The 12,545-nt window shown below is 52.9% G+C and overlaps 1 protein-coding gene across 7 annotated transcripts in view; it reads left to right on the top strand.

Annotated features, from left to right (window-relative positions):
* GATA4 (GATA binding protein 4) overlaps positions 1 to 12,545 on the top strand; it is an 85,028-nt gene that overhangs the window by 14,056 nt on the left and 58,427 nt on the right. For 2 of the 7 annotated variants that reach the window (XM_077942964.1, XM_077942961.1), the window contains exon 2: positions 9,947 to 10,051. The exons of 4 other annotated variants lie outside the window; for them this stretch is intronic. The gene's annotated coding sequence lies outside the window, so the exon portion shown is untranslated. Of the gene's footprint in view, positions 1 to 9,929; positions 10,052 to 12,545 lie in introns of those variants that run through there. One more of the 7 variants, XM_028852327.2, reaches the window with a different exon arrangement.

Raw genomic sequence — 12,545 nt, 5'->3', positions numbered from 1 at the left:
GGCTGTAAAAGCAGAAGAGGAAAGAGACTAATTCTGGACTAAGGATGGAAGTTAAAAAAAAAAAAAGGCGGTGGGGGGGCTGGCCTGGTGTGGTGGCTCTAGCTCAGGCCTGTAATCCCAGCACTTCGGGAGGCCAAGCAAGAAGGCAGTGGGAGGGTCACTCCAGCCAGGAATTCTGGACCAGCCTGGTCAATATAACGAGACCCCGTCTTTACAAACAAACAAACTAACAAAATAGCCAGGTCTGGTGGTGTGCACCTGTACTCCTCACTACTCCGGAGGCTGAGGTGGGAGGATCGCTTGAGCCCAGGAATTCAAGGCTCCAGTGAACAATGATCGCACTATTGCACTCCAACCTGGGTGAAAGAGAAACACCTTGTCTCTCTCTCTTTTAAAAAAAAAAGAAAGAAAGAAAGAAAAGAAAAGAAAAGGTTATGTAAGAAGATACCCAGCACAGTACCATTGCCTTGCCCAGAGGAGCAGTTTTTGAGTTCTGCAGTCAACCTACTTGAATTTAAATTTTGGCTCCACCACCTATTAAGCGGGGCAAGTTACTTAATAGTTTGTGCCTTAGTTTCTCCATCTGTAAAACGGAGGAAATAGAGTGATTGTGTGGATAAGTGATTGTGTGGTTAATCAATCCATGCAGCATACTTGGCACTGTGCCTGGCATATAGCAATGCCCAGTGTTACTCAATAAATGTTTGCCTAGTAAATGGATCCCAGTTTTCATCTGCAAACCAAACCTTTTATTTTGCATATTCAAATGGGCCTCCCATTTTTAGTTCCTCACTGAACATATTCGTTATGCATGGCTAAGATTGAGTTCAGACTTAGGGTCAGGTGTTCCCACCCTAAGAGATAAGGCCTCATTCTGTTGCCCAGGCCAGAGTGCTGAGGTGCCATCACTGCTCACTGCAGCCTCGACCTCCCAGGCTCAGGTGATCTTCCCACCTCAGTCACTCTGGTAGCTGGGACTACAGGCATGTGCCACCACACCCCGCTACGTTTTTGTATTTTTATTAGAGATGGGGTTTCTCCATGTTGTCCAGGCTGGATTTTGGGAGCTTAAAGTCACAAAATGTTGGGACAGGAAGGAACCTAGGAGACAGTTTAGTAGTCTCTTCATTTTACGGACAGAAAACTAAGGCTTAGAAAGTTAAATGACTTGCCTGTGGGCATGGCACTCCTCTGGTGGCAGTGGTGGGATTAGAACCCAGGAATCCTGACTCCCAGACCAAGGAGCTCCCTCCAGCCTCAACTAGACCCAGATCCTCCAGGCATAAGCTTCGCTCTACAATGACACTCAGGCCACAGCAACCTGGGGTCCATCCCTCCTCTTTCTATGGCACCCCAAAGAAGAGGCTACCTGTTTCCCAGTTCTTAGGGCACATCTAAGGAAGAATTTAGGACCTTTCCCAGTCCAGGGTTAGCTCTCAATTCGTACAGGGAAGAAAAAAAAACAAATCAAAAACCACTTCAGACCATAAATGCTCCACGTTGTTTCCAGTGTTGACTTTCTCCTTTAATTCTCATTCACGGAGACTGCTTCGCAGGGGATCTGTTCATGACCCTCACCTTAGTGTCACTAACAGAGGTGGCCGTGGGGGCTTTCCGTAGAAAGGGCAGGTGACAGGTGAGGCAGGCAGGAGCTCGGCCCACTTGTTCTCCAGCCTGTCGGCCTCAGGTAACGGCCCAGCGGCCTCCGCTCCTCCTTCCCCAAAGGCAAGGGAAGAAAAACGAGGCAATAACCAGAGGGAGGAAGGTGGAACGGGGGGAAACTGAGCGCAGGGGTGGAGAATGAACTAAGCTTCGTCACACCTTTTCAAGCACAGCAATGACAGTGTGTGTTATTATAAAAGAACACTTGCTCCATGAGAACATTAGAAAAGTACAAAAAAAATTCACGCAAGACCTCGCCGTCTTTATAGGCAGGTGTGTTTACGTTGATTTCACTACCTATCTTATCACTATATAATTCGAATGAACCCTAATAGAATATTGACCAGTGTCCTGAATTTTCTCCTCCCGTGCACAGCGTGAGTAATTCCCCCAAAACTTTGCTCTTGCCGATCTAGATTGAATCCGATCCTTCCGGCCGCGGCGGCTCCGCCTGGGAGGGCGTGGCCCCTGCGCAGGGGCGGGAACCCGCCCCGGTGGGCGCGCGGCCTCTGAGCCTCCGCCTACCTCCGGGTGGGTGCGGGGGTGCGGGGTGCGGGGGTGCGGGGTGCGGGGCTGCCCCGCCGGGAGACTGGGAGGGAGAGCCGGCGCCGGGACCCACGCGAGGGCGCGGACGGGCGGGGGGCGGGAAGCGAGGCTGCCGAAGGGAGGAAGCGGGGCCGGCGCAGCGGGGCGCCAGGCCGGGCAGAGGCGGGGGCGGCCGGCCGAGGGCTGACCCCGAGCGCCGCCGAGTCTGCGCCGCCAGCCGCCCCGCGCTCGCCTCCCTCCGCCTGGGGTTCCGCGGCGGCCGTCAGCGCGCACCTCATCAATAAGGCCTGCCAGGCGCCGGCCCCGCGGCCATCCATCACCCCGGCTGCACACCCGGCCGCGCACCGAGGCTTCTGCGAGCGCCTGCGGGGCCTCTGCGTGGAATGGGCGGGGCCCGCGTTCACCCGGGAGCTGGGCCTAACACCCTCGCGTGGATTGCAGGCAGCGTTGTTCTACCCGGCAACAAATATGTGGCTTTATTCCATCTCTTAATCCCAGTGTCTGTTAACGATGTGGTGTTCATTTGTTCCTAAAGAGCTGTAAGGAAGCTTAGAAATGATTCGGCAAGCGGGCGCGGTGGTGCATGTTTGTAATCCCGGCACTTAGTGAGGCCGAGGCGGCAGGATCGCTTGAGCCCAGCAGTTTGAGACCAGCCTGGACAGCAGGCTAAACCCCATCTCTACAGAAAAATAAAATTAGCCAGGCGTGGTGGCGCGCGCCTGTGGTCCTACTGGGGAGGCTGAGGTGAGAGGATCTCCTGAGCCTGGGAAGATAGACGCTGTGGTGAGCTGAGATCGCACCACTGCACTCCAGCCTGGAGACAGAGCCAGACTCTGTGGAGAAACAGAGAAAGGGAGAAAGAAGAGAGAGAGAAAAGAGGATTGATTCACCACACACACACACACACACACACACACACACACACAGAGAGAGAGAGAGAGAGAGAGAGAGAGAGAGAGAGAGAGAGAGAGAGAGAGAGAGAAAGAGAGAGAGGACTGATTCAGCACAACCAGTGCATTTCACAGATAAGGAGACCGAGGGCCAGAGTGGGCGGCTGGCGTGCCTGAGGCCACACCAGGAGGTGGTGATGAAAACTGGATTGGGGCCTGCATCTCTTGTCCTACCCCTACTCCCAGCCCTTGTGCCCTCCAAATGGGCACTCGGCAGGTCCAGGATCGATATGCATGGTTGGCATCGAATGTGTGAAAAGGGCGAAGTCATGGGTTATGGGTGTGGGTGTCAGTGCATGAACAACACAGAGTCCGCAGGCATTCTGTCCCCCAACTCAGGCCACACCCTGTGTGTGTGTGTGTGTGTGTGTGTGTGTGTGTGTGTGTGTGGTGAGGTCCAGAAAGAGTACTAGGTAAAAGAGAGGGAGAAACACGTCTGCATTAAAAGCAATGTGTTCCTTGAATTCATTTAAGTCGTCTCCCACTTGCCCTTTTCCCCAAGGAGGCACGGTGGGTCCCCTTCCTGCTGGTGTCTGTGCCAGCATTCACTCCTGCTCCTGTCTGCAGGACGCTTTTGCTCTCTGGTTTGCAGGTAGAAACTTGTGTTCATCCATGTATCTACAAGTTTGTATGGTGCCTGGCACATAATAAACATTCAAGAAATGTTTGCTTTGTGAATGGTAGCTCTTGTGAGGGAATTCGAGTAATTCTGTATCAGAGGGCATGTAGGCTGAAAGAACTCACAGATCAGGTGTTCAATCTCATTTCATAAGAGGGAGACTGAGGCTCCCAGCATTGCCCCATTGAACCATTGCCTGGTTCACTCAAGGCCTTCCTCTGTAAGGTCAGAGCCAGCATAGCCCTCAGGGATCCCTTTCTTTTCTCCCTGCAGAACATTGTCCTGCCACCAGCTCTCCCAGCAGTGGACTGCATCCTCATCACTTCTTTCCCTTGCCACCTTTTGGTTCCTCTGCTGCTTAATTAGCAAGCTCTCCCAGGGTGAGGGACAGAGAAGATCATGGAAGCCAAACTGTCTGCTTTGTTCTTAGGAGGAAACACAATATTTTGTGGGGGATTGTTTTGTTTTTGTTCATGGTATTGTTTTCTTAGTGTTGGTGGTGTTGGATTCTAAATTCAAATTCGAATGACGAAATTAAAATCAATGGCCAGTGGGTGTCTGCTAATCTTAACATCCGTTTTTCTTCCCTGATCGCAGAGGTATGACTGGAGTTAGAAACAATGATATTATCAAGAACTCTGGGAAGAGGTAGAAACAACCAATCTCTCTCTCTCTCTCTCTCTCTCTCTCTCTCTCTGTCACACACACACAAACACACACCCCTCACTTTTATTGAAGAGCAGAGGTAGCAAAGACATCTTGTAGCCCAGGCAGTCAGTGTTTTTGGGCTCTCATGTGATGTCCACTAGACTATAATTGCTGTAAATACAAGCCTAGAGTGTGATTTTATCTGGCACAGAGCACTTTCATCTGGCTACCTTGCACCCTGATGGTAGCCCATCCATGTGAACATCATGACCTGCAACTGAGCATGATGGAAATTGACTTAAGAATCAGAGCCAGAGGCCAGGCACGGTGGCTCACACCTATAATCCCAGCATTTTGGGAGGCCGAGACTGGTGGATCACCTGAGGTTGGGAGTTCGAAACCAGCCTGACCAACATGGAGAAACCCTGTCTCTCCTAAAAATACAAAAATTAGCTGGGCATGGTGGCACATGCCTGTAATCCCAGCAACTTGGGAGGCTGAGGCAGGAGAATCGTTTGAACCCTGGAGGCAGAGGTTGCGGTGAGCCAAGATTGCACCATTGCACTCCAGCATGGGCACCAAGAGCGAAACTCCATCTCAAAAAAAAAAAAAAAAAAAATTCAGAGCCAGAGTAATGGGTTCTGCAGAATGATATCATCTTGTACAGAAAAGACCACATTTCATTGACTGCTTTTCCCTTAGTCCATTCAGAAATACAGTCCTACTCTCAAGGGGCCAAAGTGTTTCTCCTTCAAGGCCAGTCCTTGGCTTACTCTTGTCTCAGGGGACCAGCTGGACCAAACTCAGTTTCCAAGGACTGATTGGTTCTGTCTGCTTCCCATCACCCTCTCCCAGGCAGCCATCAGGTTGTTGAAAGGGACTTAGCAATCCCCGAGCTTCTGCTGTTTGGCTTCAAGACCTTCAGGATGTGAGAGGAGGATAACCCTCACTCTGACGTCACCCTTCCAGCAGCCTGCCCAAAAACCTGAGTGCACCGGTGCTCGTGTGTTTGTGCCATACGTGCTCAAGATAGGCACTGGAGCTGTACCCAGGATGGACCACTGTGGCCATTCCTGTGGACCAAGGATGAGCAATAGGGAGGACCAACCTTGAAAAATGATCCTTTAAAAAGAAATGCAAGGCTTTCTTTTGTATATAAATCACTCTTCTAGCATATTTTAGGTGGGAGTCAAAAGCGTACCAGAGATGCGGACTTGCACTAAAGACAGGATGGGGTTGGAAAGAATGGGAGCTAAAGAGTCTTATTCTGCTCCACCTGTGCTCTTTGTCCTTCTGCCTTTTTCAAAGCCAGATTTATTGAAGTGCAACTTATATAAGTAAATTCACTCCTTCTAGTGTGCAGTTTTCTGAGTCTTGACAAACACACAAATCATGTGACCACCATCATAAGATATGAGAATAGTCCCAGCGCCCCTCCAAATTTCTTCCTCCCCCTCTGTAGTCAACTCTTCCCGCTCCCCAGCCCCTGGCAACCTCTGATCTGTTTTCAGCCCCTATTGTTCTGTCTTCTTCAGAATGTCATAGAAAATGGATTTTGTCTATAATCTTTTGAATGTTCTTTCACTTAGCTGAATGCATTCGGGATTCATTAGTGGTGTTGGGTGTTTGTTGTTCATTCCTTTTTGTTACTGAGTAGTATTCCATTGTATGGATGTACCTCAGTTTACCTATTCCCCCGCTTAAGGATCATTTGGGTAGTTTCCCGTTTGGGGCAATTATGAATAAAGCTGTAGGTTTTGAAGATACCAACAATACTATTTTATAGTTTTAAACACAACTTACATTTAGCTCTTCTTGTCCTGCAGCTCATTGCAAATAGTATATCTGCTGGGGCATGTTCAAAGACTAGGGTGGGGACGTCACAGTCCCTGACAAAAGGTGGTGTATGGAGGGGGTGTGTGCGTCTCCATTCGATGTATGGAAAGAGAGAGATGAATTCAGAGTTTGGGAAGTGCAGTAAAGACAAAGCGCTCACAGGGTGATTGAGAAACTGAGGTGGCAAGTAAGTCTTTTATTTACTCTACATGGTCTGAGCCCACCAGCCCCTGAGCCCAAGAGTGTGGGTCCCTGGAACTGGGCATCTGCAGAGACTTCCTAGAGGAGGGGTGGCTTGTTTGCCCCTCACTGGGGGAGGCCCCCCGGGGAGATGGTGTGAAATAGGGGAGGGAGGAGGAGATGAAGTCGGGATAGCTCTCCACCTTCCTGAGTGACATCCTGCCAGTCCCCTCCACCTAGGTGCGGAGAGCTCCGTTTCACTGTGCCCCTTTGCACCTTGGATTTTTTCTCTTCACTTCCTTGCCCTTTGGCAATTTGCTGTTCATTAGCACCTCTGCTGCAGACCAGGGGGCAGCCCCAGAAGTCCCACTTTAACCGGAGAGCCCCTGTCCTTCTGTCAAACACACGCACACGCACAAGACTAAAGACGGGGATGAGTGGAAACCAGCCGCAAAGAAATGGAGTGGGAGGTTCTTCTTTAAAATCCACTCCGTTCAGAACACAGTGAACACCCTTTGACAGAAGAAGGACTATCTAGCTATTCCAAGCTCCGCGCCTCCCCTTTCTTGAGACTGTTGTTACAAGAAACCAATGATTTCTAACAATAGGAACTTCCCAGCTCGGAAGCGGTGTTCGGAGGGGAGCAGCGCTCTCGGTGGGCACCTGCTGCGGTTGGGGTGGGAGGGGTGGTCGTGGAGGCCACTTTCCCGTCCACCGCCAGGGAAGCCCGGCCTGTCTGAAGGGGTCCTCGCCTGCGCCGAGGACGGCCGGGCCTCCGGTCCCAGCACAGCCCCCCTTTCAGAGGACCCCGGGTCTCTGCGCCTGCGGACCAGAGGCTGTTTTCGCACTTGGGCTTCGCTCTTCCTTCACACTTTTTCCTGTCTCTGCTCGCCGCGCCAGGTCGCGGCGCCTGCCTGGGCGTCTTCCCCAACTCCGGGTCACCTCGGGGCGAGGGCAAGGGTGCCGGGCCGGTGGGGTGTTCCGGCCACTACCGGGCGGGGGAGGGGGCGGCCTTTGCGGAAACTGGCCGAGCTGGCTCAGGGAATGCCAGATATCTGGGGGACCCACCAGTCCCCTGGTGTGCGCGTGGAGGTCTTGGGCCTGGCGGCGCTCCAGCCGCGGGTGTCCGTACCGTCACCACTGTCCTCCCTGGGAGCTGGGCAAGGGGAGCCCTGGACTCTGGGTTGACCTCGTCCCAGTCGGGCTCTTTCTCCTCCCACCCAGGCCCGGCCGCTTTCTGGCGTCCTTCCTCTCCCAGGAGGTCCTGGCCTGTCTCCGTCTCCAAGTCTCTTGACTCCCAGCTCGCCTTACTTCCCAGAGTCTGCGGTCTCTCTCCTTTCTCCGTCTCTGCTCTCTCTGCCGGTCCATTCCCCGCTTTGGTTTTTCCATTATATTTCATCATTCAACACTCTGTATTTGACTTCTTCATTGTCCGTTTTTCTCTTATAGCATGTAAGTTCCTTAGGATAGAATTCTTCTCTACTTTGTTCCATGCTGAGTACTCATGCCTGTAGTGTTCCTGGCACAGAGTAAGTGCTCAGTCAATGTGAAATGAATGAGTGGGTGAGTGAGTGGATGCATGAGTGGATGAATGGCCACCTCTCCCTCTCCACTGCTGGCCAGTCATTTCTCTCTGTCCTGGTCTCTGCCTGTCTTCCTCTCTCTCTCCGGCTTTTCTCTCCCTCCTCTTGCTTCTCCTCCTCCACTCCTGCATTTTTTCTCTATCCTGCTGACTTGGTCCCTCCATCCTTCCAGGATTTATGGGTTGGGCTCCCTATGCCTCAGAAAGGGTACACCTGGCTCCTGGTCAGCCTTCATCCCCGGAGCCCGGAGGCATCCCTCGCCAGTCTAACAGCCTAAGCATCTAGCCAGGTTCCCAGCTCAACTTCCCACATCCTGGCTGCACACAGGGAAGTCCCTTCTTCCTGCAGTCCCCAGGACCTGGGGACCCTGAGGTGTCCTTAGGAGCAGCCTAGATTTGTGCTGGTGGTTTGTGGGAGGTAGCAGCTCCACTGGCAGATGAAGCCACCAGGGGGATTTGTGCCACCCAGGGTGGGCCACTCCTTCCACTTCTGGTCAGTGTTCTACTCTGAGAAATGGCAGTCCTGCCCATCAGTGCACCAGGTCCCTTGAGGGGAATGTTTCATTCTCCATCTCCCAGCAACTTTGATGGATGCTATTAGCAGCCCTTTTTAAAATTTTAATCATTCACCCAACACTTATTGACCACCTACTGTAATCCTTGCTCTGGGCAGACCAGGATTTTGGTCACTGCCTTCACAGAGCATACCTTTTGGTGTGTGTAGAGGGGAGGTGAGTCGTGCATGTGTGTGGACAGCCAAGCCCATATAAATTACTTTATGACTTCAGGGGGCATGGACAAATGAAAAAAGTGCAAGATCATTTTACTAGTCCAAGGATGTTAACCATGCTCTTGCTCTGGGCTCAGCACAAACAGCACTGTGACTTCAAAAGTCTCTAATTAGGGGGTAGCGAGGCCCCACATGTGAAAGAATTGGGGCCTGTGTCACCAAGAGAGATCCCAGAGGAGGCAATCCCCGAAGGAAAGGGCCCCTTACAGACTCAAAGAACCTGCAGTCTGGGAACCAGACTCCCTGTGGTCTGGGTGGTGGGTGGCCTGGGCAGTAGGTGTTAGCAGCTCTTTCGGGCTGCTGTTTTCTCCAGGTCCTTGGATGGGGAGGGAGAGAGGGAACCAAGTTGGCAGCAAGAAAGGCAGCATACATGGTGGCACCCACATGGCCACTACGCCTCCAGCGCTGGTGCTCCCCAACCTAGTGGGGCCCCTGCCTGGACTTGCCCGCACTGGACTGGGCTTCAGTCCTAGCCTCAGCTATGCTGGACCTGAAGAGGCCCTTCCTATTCAAAAAGGCTATGGTGTCCATCCTGAACTCAGCAAAAATGTTCAGAGATTCCTTTTCACTTTTCCCCCTCTTCCTGTGGGCTCTTAGATTATGAGATATAAACTATTTAAAACGTCGATTTTATTTTTTAAATGTTAAACATGCTCATTAAAGGAAACTTAGAAAAGTTTTTAAAAGATCGTTCTTAAAAATAGGTTTTCATGGTAGAAAGTCAATATTTAATAAAATGGGGGAAAAAAAGAACTAAGATTCAGGAATCCAGGTTCTAGATCTGCAGTTCCGCCCTTGCTTTGCCACCTCACACAAGTACCTTAACCTTTCTGAGCCTCCATGTGCTGGTTTGTAAGGTGAGGGCGGTAACACCGTTTCTCCCTCCCTCTTGCTAATGATATTGTTGTTCCCCAGAGAAAAATGAGATTTGAAAGTGTTCTGTAATCTGGAAGTGACTATAAAATATGAGGGGGTGTGCCACAAACTCTGGTCCTCAGGGCTGGAAGCACCAGGAAGCACTTGCGGAGGTCTACGAGGGAGAACATGTATTCGCTTTGCAACCCAGAGTAGTAATTTCGAAAGCAAGACCATTAATAAGAGTTGCTGCTTCCTTCTCCTCTCGTCTGTAACAGGCTGCAGAGCTCGGTTCCGGGGGAACAGGGCGGGGCCTCTACGTCCACTCCGTATCCCCAAGAATTCTGAGTGTCCGAGGCACGGACCATAGGAAGTGAAGGAAGGTAGGTCGACGTGGCCTTGCAGCTGAATTCGTTCTCCATTTTTCCTTCAGCAGGGACGCATCCTGCTCCGCACCCTGGTTCTCCGCGCTGCACCCGCGGGGGCTCGTGCAGGGCACGGCGGGCAGCGTCGGTGAGGACCGAGTGCTGCGCAGGGAAGGAGAATCGCAGACCGGCGCCCAGGCCTAGTGGGGGAATTCGAGGGCCGTGTGGGGGCAGGACTTGGCATTCGTTTTGCGCGGGTCACCTTGAATGTCTGTCCGCAACCCTCGCGAGCTGCCGCAGCGGTGCGTCCATATCTTGGAGGAATTCGTTCCATAGAAGGAGGGTTGATTCTCTCTGGGGTTTCTTGTTTTCCATTATAAGACTCTGGCGAACTTGGTGGCGCCAAATTTTTTTCAGACGTTGCTTTTGTTACGGGTGTAGCAGCCAAGATCATGGTCCCTGGCGTTGCACTTGGTTTAAAGCAAACTCGGACACGTCCCACCAAAAACTCGCGGGAACTCGACACTGGGAAACCATCAGTGGTTTCACTGTGAATTCCAGCATCCACCGTTTATTTTTATTTTTTGGTGGAACCAGTGTTTAAATTCCTCTGTACACGATACGCAGCCTATAATTTGCCTCTTCTAGGGTATGGACCAGCTCAAGTCCCAGGAGCCTTAATGGAACAGGGCAAAGCAATTTATTCTTGCTTTGGAGATATTTTTTAAAAGAGTACAGTACACCTAAGTAATTCTTATTTGTCTAAAATCTGACGACCTGACGCTGGGTCATTAGACCCAGGCTCTTAGGGGAAAAAAAAAAAGTCAAAGACGTTCACAGTGTTAAATTCTCCTCCGAGATTATGGGAAAGGAAACCCGAGAGAGGACTTGAATGGGGATTGGGCTGCTCTACCCAGGCCAGCCCAGGCATATCTTCCTTAAAAATAGCCAAGAGGCCGGACCTCAGAGCACCCACCCGCTGCCCCCCTTCCCAGCGGCCTCTGGAGCGAGAGAGAAGCCTGGGAACCTAGAGAGGCGCCGATAAACCTCCTCCAGCCGGCGGCCCAGCGAGGCCTTGAAATGTTCCCCGCTCCTGGCAACGCGCAGCCAACCTGCAGGCTCCCGCTTGGCCCAAGGGAGGGAGGGGGCGAGCCAAGGAGGAAAGGAGGGAAAAGGAAACACCCCCCCCCCCAAAAGCAGCCCGTTTGCCAACCACTCCTGGTTTATCCTTGAGCTGAGGCCTTGGGGAGAAAGTTGGGGCGCTGGACCTAGAGGAAAAAGCCACAAGAAACATAATTTTCTCTGTCCCAGGCGCCTTCCAGAGACAGTGAATATTCCTGGGTCAGGGGATCCCAGGTTTCAGTCCACTAGGAGCGCCAGCGGAAGGTGTGGGTAAAGGACCGGGGTGGTGGGGGGTGGTGGGAGGTGGTGGTGGGGCCCAGGGCTGGCAGAAACTGGCGGCTCAGGGAATCTGGGGTTCCTAGCAAGCAAGCACCCAGCAAAAGCAGGCGATCCCACCCAGGGATGTGGCAGCGGCCATCCACAGCGCAGCCTGTTATAGCCCCACCAGTGTACAGAGCAGGGGATTGAAGCTTAGGGAGGATGGGGAGGGCGAGGGTGAAGGATCGCGGCAAGGCACCGCACCTCCCGCTGCGGCCCATCCCGCACTACTGAGAGAAGCCGACGTAGGAGCGCCGCCTGTGTCTTTGGCTGTGGGGAGAAGGCTCAGATGGCACCCCGCCAGACACAAAGCCCCAAGCCCCTGGCTTGTTGCTAAGAAAATTCACTGCCTGGTCCAGACTCAGCCCTTTTCGCCCTTTGAGGGTCGCGCGTGGGAGGCAGCTCTGAGACCCCAGGCAGCCCTGGAGCCACAGATTTCCTCGGAGAAAAGAGAGGCCGGGGCACCTTCCCGCTCGCCCAAGCCCAGAATTTCCACTCTCCAGAAAGGCCTTGCAGGCCCCTGCCGCGGGCCTTGGCTTCGCGCCTCTCTCGCTCACCCCCGCGAGGATGATTGCCGGTTTCAAACCGCGAGCAGGGTCTGCTTCCTTCTCCGCTGCGTCCGAAGGATCGCAGATTGGAGCGTGCTCCAGAGACCGCTTTTCCCCAGCACCGGCCTCCGAGATCCCCAGGACCCCTTCAGCCTAAGTTCCCACGTCTCGGGTCCATGGCGCCAATTCTGCTAAGGAGCAGGCTAGGAGTTGGGAGAAGTCGGAGAAGAAATCCTAAGTGTGCGCCCCCAGCTTCAGGGGTGCAGGCCGGCCGGGGTCTGAAGGAGCGGCTGCAGTGCGTCCAGCCTGTGCTCAGGGCTTTCGCCGCTCGTCGCCCCACGCAGCCTCTGTTTGGGCCCCAGTGAACCTCCGCACCTCTCATTCAGGGAAGAGAATTCCCCGCGCAGCCGCGCTCGTTTCTTCCTCTGGGATTTTCCTGAGAATCCCCAGGAGTTGGCCACGATCCCATGGGGGGTTTCCTTCTACCCAGCCCCGCGTTCTGGCCTCGTCCTTAACACCCGGGT

This window comes from Macaca mulatta, chromosome 8 (assembly GCF_049350105.2).
Source record: "Macaca mulatta isolate MMU2019108-1 chromosome 8, T2T-MMU8v2.0, whole genome shotgun sequence".
Classification (NCBI taxonomy): Eukaryota; Metazoa; Chordata; class Mammalia; order Primates; family Cercopithecidae; genus Macaca; species Macaca mulatta.
Note: the sequence above shows the minus strand (reverse complement) of the source record. Positions and strands in the feature narration are given on the sequence as shown.